Raw genomic sequence first — 10,162 nt, forward strand, 5'->3', positions numbered from 1 at the left:
AAAAATGTATCACCTCAACTACAGAAGCCTCCACATGATGCAATCTACATTTCATGCACCAACTAGTGGCCATAATCTCCAAATTCCTCTATACCTACTTCTAGTTCCTGGAGCCCAGGACTCCTCCAGTAACTCTAAAACCCTACTTGAAAGTCATTTGAAACAGGTAGATCTCCTGACACGCTCCTAACAAGGAGGTGCAGCACCTTGCTCTGAACTAAAGGATGATCCTCTCCTTCTACGTTCCTTAGAAGTCCTTCCCTTGCTGTTATCAAAAAATGCTCAGCACATGCTAACTCCATCACCGTCGGAAACCAGACCTGCGACACCGAAAATGGTGTCACCAACACTATCTGACATTTCTCCTGTCCCAACTTCAAGAGCACTCTCTGTATCGTTGAGAAAGGAGGAAAAGCATGGGTTGTCTCCCTCTCCACACATGCTTGAATGCACTGATGCCAAAGTATCTGGCCTTCAACGTTAATATTCCTCTATCTGGTAAGTCAGTCGACTCGCAAAATGGGCTCCAGTCCAACTTCTATTTACTGTAATCCCTCAGATTCCTCGAATTCCAATCTGCGGTCAAATTTAAAATCCTGGTAGGCACTCTGCCTTCACTACTCTCCTGTGTTCCAAGCATAAATTCCCAAACTCCTTTGCCAAATTCGCCAAACCTCGGGATCACGCTCCCCCCAATCTGTTGATATATACCACTGCTGACACATGTACATCCTCATTAACATAGACTGTCATTCCAGATTTTTCTTGAAGCTATTCAATGCACACAAACCTGCTGTCAATTCCAAGATATGTATATGCCCTAACTTCACCTCCTTTGTCCAAACTCCACCTGTCTCCTGTTGCCCAAAATGTGCTACCAATCCACTCAAACTTGCATCTGTCTCTAAGATAACATTTGGAGCACTTCCAAAAATCACGTGCCCATTCCTGGACTCCATATTGTTCATCCACCAAAGTAAATCTTCCTTTGTCTCTACATTCAACAAGATTCCGACTCCATACCACAAGACTTTCTTCAACGCTTCCCCTTTCAGCCTCTGTAGAGCTCGATAATGAAGGAGACCTGGAAATATATCCTGTATTTAAGAAGACAGCAACACTACTATCCTTTCCAATTCCCTCAGTGTTAAAAACTCTATTTTTAGATTCTGATGGATTGTCCTCTATATTAACTTTACTTTCTTCTCTGGTAACCACATACTTTCTGCTGTATATACCTGGAAGCCCAAAAATTATATTGTCTGTGATGGTACTAGTATGGATTTCTCTTCATTCAGTAAGAAACCTAAGTCCCTCAACTTCCACAAAACCTGCATCACCTCTTTCAGTTCTTCCTGATCCTGTGATGACATAAGAATGCCATCTAGGGGGGGGCATGGCCAGGAACATGGCTGACTAGCAGTGTTTGCCGGAGCTCGGCAGCCCGAATAAAATACTGACAGAGATCCTGCCCTTCATATCGCCATAAACCGCCCAAAATCGGGGCCATTGATCCCTCAAACTAAGTAGGCAACCTTTGAACTGTTTTAAAGCGGCCTGGTGAGAGTAGCGTTGGAGAAAATGGTACAGAACAGGGACGATGCGGGACCGCTCAATGGCGGATTGGGAAGCCTAGCCCATAGCAAGCAACCCTGGATGAAGAAAGAAGGCGCGGTCTGGCTCCCATGCTGACTAGCCATGGAGCATAGGGGGAGAGAATCCCACCCAGTGGCGAAAGTAGCCCCAAAAAGGGAAGCTAGGGCTGCATCCAGCGGAACGCACAACATCAGGCCCAAGTCCACCCGCAGGTGAGAGGAGCTGTGAGTGGATGAGCTCAGGCGGCACCCCCCGGCACAGAAGTAGCAACTTGGAGTGGGAGGCCATCTGGAGATGATACGGCGATGATGAGCGAGTCCGAGGCCGCACTGGCATACGAAAAGAAAGTTCAGCCTCGCTTCCTATCTGGTTGGCTCAGCGCAGAGGGGAAAAGGAAAACTGCAGGCCGAAGAAAGAATCCCTGGGGCTGACGGCCCACATGGCACCAGAGCCAACCTCACGAATGGAGGAAAAAAGCTCTCCACCCTTGCGGATCAAGGGGACCCGTGGGGGGAGAGAGGGCCTCCCGATGGTGTAAGAGGTAACGTGGAGTTAAGCTGGTGCCAGGTCCGGCCGGGCACATAACACTGTGCCTGAGCCCACACGCAGGCGAGAGAGGCTGCACGTGAGCAGGTACTGGCAGCTTGGGTGACCCCCCTGATCACCCCCCTCAAGTAGAACCCACTAACACAAGATGCGTGCAGATAGAAAAGAGTCTCCCCCCAACCCGGACAAGAAACAACAGACCAGCTGTTCAGCAGATCGCAAGGGGAAATGTGAAGCCTGCGACCGTCTAGGCCCACCCGTCAGTGGGGTCTGCTGGGCGGTAGTAGCACAGCCCAGTGGTCGCTGGATGGAACCTGAGACAGAAAGAAGGTGCTGCCTTGTACCCGCCCCCTCCCTCCCCTCAATGAGCTAGTCAAGGAGTGGATGGGAAGGTGCCTAAAGACTGAGGCCATGGGAGTACTGCCTAGCGACGGACATTGCGGCACCAGGCCCGAATTCACACTCAGGTGAGAGGGGCTGTGCGTGAACAGACACCCCCGATTTGGGCGACTTGCCCGGACCCACTCCGCCCCCTGAAAAAACAACGGCGCTCTGAAGGAGCCATGGGTGAGAGAAAAGTGCAACCACAAAAGGGGGGAGAAAAACAAGGCCGAAAGCGGGATCGCCAGAGAAGACCTCAGGAGGAGTCAGACACCAGAGTCCCTCCCGGTCCATCCACCAGAGCCACAAAGGAGGATTGGCGACATAGTTGTGGCCGCAGGGGACCGCATCTGGGGTCTGCCCTTTGAAATTGCAGAGGTGGTCACAAAGCGAGTGCAAGCCTAGAATCTAGCCATGGGGGGAGGCTCAGGACGAGACCGAAGAGGGAGGTGAGCCTCACACACAACGGGAGAGTGAGATGGCCCTCAGGGATGTGCAGAGCTCCAGCTGAGACGGGTCACAAGGGCCCCTGGGGACCAATATTGGCTCCTAGCACCAGGGGTGGATCACTAACTCCACAAGACGACTCACCAAGCTCTGGGAGTGGAGACTCTAGACCAAACCTGATTCAAAAAAGAGGCCCACACACCAAGAGTCCTTCAGAGGGAACAGTAGAGGCAATGGTTAAGGAGTGAGCGGTCAAGACAGATAGACACCCGCAAATAGCTGGGTGCTAAAAGCACGGAAGAGGTTCCACTTGGGGCGGTGCCACTCACCACTCACCACCTGCCCCAGACTCCAGGGATGGGCCTCCTGCCCTGTCACCGCGCCAGCTGCAAAACCCCCCTCCCGAGATGACCGAAGCAGTGGAGAGATGGAACCAAACCCAGATAAGTGCACTGTCCATCCAGGCATAATCCTCCGATAAGCTGTGATCCGTTACAAAGGTTGGGTGGCAGTGAGAAGGGGGCAAGTTGGAAATGATGTGGGGTCCCACCTCAACGGATAGGCAATGGCAAGAGACAAAGACCCCAAAAGCAGGGCAAGATGGACAAGTACACAAAAGTGCTCCCCCCACCAGACAGAAGGAGAACCCCCAAGGGCCGTCAGACAACACAGCCCTTCTCCAGGCGTTCCATGCCTCCCGAGAGACCATTGAGGGGAAAATGGCAAAAATACGGTCAGAGGTGACCCTCCAAGCCACAACATGCGTAACATCTCAGAAAGGGTAACCCAAACTGAAAATCTCATCCTGGGGGTGGAAGACATGTCGCACAACTTAAAAATAGATGGCTATGACCTAAAAGCGGCTATGAGAGCGTTGGCATGGAAAGTGTATGATGCAGAATACAGGACACGTAGAAACAACCTCCGTTTCATCGGATTTCCTGAGGGGATGGAGGGCTCAGACCCGGGAGCATTCCTGATAATATGGCTTTGAGACTTCCTCCCAACTGCAAGGTTCTCACTCTGCTTCATAATCGAGCGAGCTCACAGGATGCCCAATATGAGGCCACCACCCGGCACCTTTCCGCGGCCACTGATAGCTCAATTCCTTAACTGTCAGGACTGAGATTTAATCCTTAGAGGGGTCGCGGAGAGTTGGTGAAACCAAGCACTCCAACTTGAAAATAATGATCTTCCCTGACAACTCATTAGAATTCCTTGCTACTGCTTGACTAGGTGAAAGTCCAGTTTCAGAAAAGCACATAAATGCCCAGACGATAAAATATTGTCTTTAAACATACAGTAGCACTGAACCGTATGTTGGAGACCTGACTACTCACGAGAAGTACAGAAGATGAGACGCACGTTCGACTCTTGGAAAGGGAAACTGAGAGACCTACAAATCCAATACACGTTACTTTTCCCAGCCAAATTAAAAGTCATCTTTCAGGGCAACTCTCACTTCTTCCAGAAACCAGAAGAAGCATGAGCCTGAATTGAGGAGCATCCCCCTTAGGCGGAAGACAAGGACCGTAAGGTCATTACACAGAGACACTCCAAAAAGGCCAGACCCCAAGCCACAAAGAGAAAAAAAGATGCCTACCCACAAGAGTGCGCAGAACTCGGACTGTGACACCCCTGAAGAGGACCCTACACAAGCTTTGAGAAAACGCTACGCTGGGACTCTGACGAGGGCTCAACACAAGCCAAAGCTAGTTAAAGACACTCCAGACAACGAGACAGTACCCACACCGAACCTTCAGATAAGGTGTACCTTGACGACAAATGCAGCGATCAACCACTCCTCAAAATTATCAACCACTTGTAAAAGTTAGGCACCCAGACATGAGATCCAGAGACTACACACCAGCGGCTGGGCAAGAGTGGCGATGAAGGCTGAGATACAGGCAATGCCGACTTCAGATGAACGGTTAAGTAGCCCCCAATACATTACCAGACCCAGTGCATCAGGGCAAAAAGACTTGTTTGAAGTTGTTATCCTTTTACTTGTTTGCTCATTATATTAGAGCACTAGGGGAAGGGGTGGTAATACAGACCTCTCAGGCTATACCTATGCCAGGTTGTCATGTTGACAGTTCAGGGGATGGGTGTGGGAAGTGGGAGAGTGTGGGGAGGGGGAGTCAGGTTGAGGGAGATGAGATTCATCAACATACCAGAGGGTATGTTTTTTCTTAATCAGCTAGTGTAGGAGTTCCAGAGTCACAGATAGAGGCAAGGGAGGGGAAACAAGTAAGAAAGCCTTCTTGAATACATGGAGAGGAAGAAGGGCTACACATGCAATGGGTGAGGAATGCTACACGGCATTGACATGGAATGTCAATGGGCTAGGAAACAAGGTCAAGAGAGGACTAGTAGCTAGATACTTCAAGAGACTAAAGTCCGACGTTGTATTTCTGCAGGAAACCTACTTGATGGGTACACATTGAGCTTCCCTTGGAAAGGGGACATACACTACAGTTGCACACGTGGGCTTTTTCTCTGGTGCTAGGGGAGTCACCCTACTGATTAAGAAAAATTCCCCCTTCCACACTACTAAGACCTGGCCTGACCCCAGTGGGACTTTCATTGCTTCCCAGAGAACCTGGGGGTGACAGGAGCTTACATTGATCAGTGTCTACGCTCCACCACGTCTGCAAACTCAAAGGTTAGACATAGTAGCTAAGGTACTATTGGAATCTGGCCCCTCCACACACATTATCGTTGGCGGTTTTAATGGTGGAATTGGCCCGATCCTCGATCGCACACACACTAGCATGGGATCTGTATTCCCACCCCATTGGCCGAATTTGCAAACTCTTTAGGGCCGACTGACCTCTAGTTGCGACACCACCCAATAGACGGCACCTACTCATACTTCCCCGGGTCCCAAAGAGTCTTCTCCAGACTTGATTACCTCTTCGCCCCAGTGGGAGAGATACGGATGGTGTAGAAGGTGGAGTACCTCACAAGAGGAATCTCTGACCACTCGCCACATTGGTTAATGGTGGGAGGAAGGAGGATTAGACCACATTTGGAATGGAAACTGAATGCTTGGGAGCTCCAGGAAAAATCAGTAACTGGAATGATTAAGACAGAGAAGAGCTATATTTCCAAAAAACAAGGACTTCTGTGTCCTTGGCCACTACCTTATGGGAAGCCTATACGACAGTGATACGAGGTAGGGTGCAGGATGTAATAGCGTGCAAAGGAAGGGAAGAGATCCACTAAGTCGAGGCGCTGGAACGAAAGCTCCTGGAACTCGAGAAGGACATAAGCCCCGACGCAGATGTGACTATGCTTTGCCAGATTGCAGTTACACTCAGGGAACTCCATGGCCTGCCAGAACGGGAGGTACAGACCCAAATCCAGGCCTCACATCACCGACTCTATGAGTCGGGAGACAGAGCCGGGATGCTACTGGCCTGGCTTGGTAGGAAGGAGAGAGAAGCGAGATGGGTGGCCAAGATACACAAGAAGGAGGATTTGCCCGCTTCTACACAGAGTTATACGATGCCAGGCCACTAGTAGATGATTCACAGAAAGCAGACTACCTGAGTGGAATAGATACCTCTGCCTTGACGCTGGAGGACAGGTAAGCCCTTGAAGGATTTCACCCTGACAGAAATATTAGACGGCAATCAACAGACAAAAATCTGGGAAAACCCCAGGGCCAAACGGACTACCAGGGGAATCTTTTAGACAAAACGCTAGTTTACTAGGTCCTCACCTTTTAAATATGTATCACACGACATGAGAGGAGGGAACAGTCCCTGAGACCGTTGTCAAGCCACAGTAGCAGTCATTCCCAAACTAGGGGAACCCCCAGAGAGTTGTGGGTCTTACTGTCAAATATCATTACTCAACACTGATACAGTAATCTTGGCCTCTTGTCTAGCGGTGCAATTACTAACCTTATCCACCGCAATCAATCTGGCTTCATGCCCAGCTGAGCCACACATTTTAATCTCAGCCGTTATGCCAACTGGCTAGACACAGTGAGGGATAGGTCTGCCCCACACATGCTCCTTCCCTAGATGCGGATAAGGCCTTTGACACAGTTCACTGGCCTTTTATGCACAAGTACTGGTGAAGTTTCGTTGTGGAGAAGTGTGGCTCACTGGTTAGAGGAGGCAGTCCAGGAAGCAGAGATCAGCCCGGGACCAGGGTTCAATTCCCGGCTTGGCGGGGTCTTGAGTCCTAAAATGTCCATGGACTCTACAATTCTCGCTCCGGTGCCTACTCGATTCAGGGGTTCACACTCTGCGACTCTGGGCAATAGCTTGCTTAATCTCCACAACGGCCCCTCGCGGCGGGATGCCTGGCTTTCACCTTGTGGATACCCTGCTGGGGTTATCTCACAGGGGAATACCAGGACGGGATCCCTAAGCAAGCGCTTAGAAACCGCTCGGTGATTTGCGCTATATAAATTCCTGTACATTTACATTTACATTTTAGTCAGGGCATTATGACATGGGTGAAGCTGCTTTACACCAACCCAAGAGCCAGAGTCAGGGTCAATGGGGTAAGGTCAGCAGACTTCCCCATAAAAAGAGGAACCAGACAAGGAAGCCCCCTATCTCCCTTGCTTTTGCACTGATATTGGAGCCATTGGCATGCTTGGTTAGAACCCACCCAGAGTTAAGTGGATTCCAAGATAAAGGAGGTCACCTCAAAGGTGAACGGATATCTCTCTATGCAGACGACATCCTGCCATATATAACTAACCGTGACAAGACACTCCCACTGATACTACAACTGTTTAAGGAGTATGGTAATCATGCAGGATATAAAATAAATTGGGAAAAGTCAAGTCTCTACCCCATGGGGTATGCGCTCAATCCCGGGACACTTTCACATTAAAAGGGATGGATTCAGATATCTAGGGCTTTACATTTCTACCAATGAAGTTGATTGTCTACACCATAATATCAAGAAGGTTCTCATGGATTTCCGCGAAGACGTGGCCAGGTGGAGGCCGCTCCCCCTGACGCTGCTTGAAAGAGCAACCATGTATAAAATGACTACGCTCCCTAAGCTACTTTACATATTACAAAATACATACCACAGAGACAATTAATGATGAACTCCGCACATTTTTAAGGAACGGGGACCACCCAAGAGTGACCCTGCAAACACTACAAGGCAACCAATAGAACGGGGATCGCCCTGCCAGACATTCAATCCTACTACAGTGCTGCACATTTAATTGCAATCAACGAATGGGGGCATGCTGCGGGAGATCACCCCACATACAACCTGGAAAGGCTTCAATTTCAGAAACAAACCTACCTTCACTACCTCTACGGGGTGCAGGTGTCTGGGGCCAGCTACATGCCACACAGAGGAAGATTGAGGCATGGAAAAGGGTGGAGCGACAATTGAGATGGGAAAAGAAACTGAGAAGAACAACAACACTCTGGGAGGGTAGGAGACTACCAGAAGTCATGAAACTTCAGGGCTTCAGCCAATGGGAAATAGTAGGGATCGCTACTGTGGGTGATATCCTAAAAGACGGGGACTTGATTTCCTTTTCAGCACTTCAAACCGCATACCACCTAGCACACACACAAAAATACAAATATCTTCAATTGCAACACACTTGGGGCCCGATGTAGGTAAATCCCATTTACCGATTTTGAAATACCGAATGCTACCGATTCGGTATTTCAAAATCGGTAAATGGGATGTAGGTCCCAACATCTGGAATCGTTACCGATTCCTTACAAATTCGGTATTTACCAATTCGGTAAATACCGAATCGGTATTTGCTATTGAATCCTATGGGCCTTTGAAGCCCATAGGATTCTATTCAAATACCGAATCGGTATTTACTGCATCGGTAAATACCGATTTTGTCAAGGGTGCAGGGGGTGTCACTTTGACACCCTCTAGCACCCCCAAAACGGGCATGTGTGCAATGTGGCACACAGACATGCCCTAAGGGCATGTCTGTCTGTCACATGGCACATGTGTACATGCACAGATGTGCATGTACACAGGAATCGATATTTTACCATGGATTTGTATTCCATGGTAAAATACCGATTTTGTCACCCATGTGCCAAAGGTAAATAGCCTACCTACATTGCATTTTCGGTAATTTTACCGAATCGGTAAATATTACCGAATCGGTAATTATTTTACCGATTCGGTACATATTACTGAATCAGTAAATTTACCGATTCGGTAATGATACCGATTCGGTAAAATTACCGAAAATGTGCCCCTACATCTCAATAGCCCTTTACCGATCGGAAACGGCCGAAAATCGGTATTTTCGGCCGATTCCGATCGGTAAAGGGCTACCTACATCTGGCCCTTGGTGGGCAGAAAAGATTGACACTACAGTCGTTTCCGAGTATGCACCACTGGAGGGTAGACTACTGCAAGAGGAAATACTCTCCAAGGCTGTCTCCTGGACATATAAAACTTTAATCAATAATATCCCTGACAAACTGAAATTCCTCAGGTCTAAATTGGAAGAAATCACTGATCCACTAGAAGAAGGGGGCCTTGATGCACCCAAGATAAGTGGTGATTAAGCTCCACTCAAGGCTGAAGCAATTCAAAGTCCTTCACAGGGTATACTATGAAAGGGCCCGACTACATACCATGGGGAGAGTAGAGATGCCCAACTGCCTGCGTTGCAAAATTGACTGGGGCACTTACAGACACACGATATGGGAATGTCAGTACTTACAAAGCTACCGGTCAGGAATAGTTAAAGAACTGAACGATATACTTGAGGCTTAGATACCTATGGACACCAAATATGTTTTACTTGGCATCCCTACGGAAGTTGACTTTTCTAGGCACAAACTCTTATTAAGAAACTTGCAGCTGATAGTTGCAAAAATAGACATCGCCAGACACTGCTGAGCTGAGGGCCTGCCTACACTAGCGGAATGGAGAGCCAGTATGGACCTATATATGGGGGCAGAGAAGACAACATATGTGGCAAGAGGATGCCCAAAAAAGTTCACCAAGATATGGACTCAGTGGTTGAGTTACTATAACTTAAAAATAGAGGTGGGTGGGATTGATAGCCCACACTCAAGAACACAGGGCTAGAATGTAGCCCACATATGTCTTCATTCCTTGAGAGTACGTTAACAGTAAGGAGCCAATCCTGAACCAGGGAGGGGAAGGGGGAGTGATATTTTAGAAGGAACTCTCTTATTTTTAGATTCCC

The sequence above is a fragment of the Lissotriton vulgaris genome, chromosome 2_1 (genome assembly GCF_964263255.1).
Source record: "Lissotriton vulgaris chromosome 2_1, aLisVul1.2, whole genome shotgun sequence".
Lineage (NCBI taxonomy): Eukaryota > Metazoa > Chordata > Amphibia > Caudata > Salamandridae > Lissotriton > Lissotriton vulgaris.